Source organism: Carlito syrichta, unplaced genomic scaffold (assembly GCF_000164805.1).
Source record: "Carlito syrichta isolate Samal-C Ts95f unplaced genomic scaffold, Tarsius_syrichta-2.0.1 Scaffold130369, whole genome shotgun sequence".
Lineage (NCBI taxonomy): Eukaryota > Metazoa > Chordata > Mammalia > Primates > Tarsiidae > Carlito > Carlito syrichta.
This window is the reverse complement of record NW_007074465.1, coordinates 166,660-167,224: the sequence shown is the minus strand read 5'-3', so window position 1 is coordinate 167,224 and position 565 is coordinate 166,660. Positions and strand designations below refer to the sequence as shown.

At 51.3% G+C, this 565-nt stretch overlaps 1 protein-coding gene across 1 annotated transcript in view; it reads right to left on the bottom strand.

Moving 5' to 3' along the window:
• LOC103250373 (E3 ubiquitin-protein ligase Mdm2-like) overlaps nt 1-565 on the bottom strand; it is a 28,226-nt gene that overhangs the window by 15,559 nt on the left and 12,102 nt on the right. The window lies entirely within an intron of this gene.

Genomic DNA, 565 nt, shown 5'->3' with positions numbered 1-565 from the left:
TTGAGACCCGCCTGAGCAACTTGGTGAGACTTCATCTCTACAATAAATCAAAAAATTAGCCGGGCATGGTAGCACGCGCCTATAGTTACAGCTACTTGGAAGGCTAAGGCGGATGGATCGCCGGAGTCCAGCAGGTCGAGGCTGCGGTGGCCGGAAGAAGCCGCTGCACTCCAGTCTGGGCAACAGAGTGAGACTCCAACTCAAAAACAAAAACAAAAACAAAACCTCATTGGTTGCCAGGCGTGGTAGCTTGTGCCTACAATCACAGTACTTTGGGAGGCCAAGGTGCAAGAACTGCCTGAGCCCATGGGTTTGAGACCAGCCTGGACAACTTGGTGAGACCTCATCTCTAAAATAAATTTTAAAAAATTAGCCGGGCATGGTGGCATGTGCCTGTAGTTCCAGCTACTTAGAAGGCTGAGGCGGAATGATCACCTGAGCCCAGCAGGTCGAGGCTGCGGTAGCCGTGAGTATGCCACTGCCCTCCCACCTGGGTGACAGAGTGAAACTTCAACTCAAAAAAAAAAAAAGAAAAAAGGGCCGGGCTCAGTGGCTCGGCCTGTAA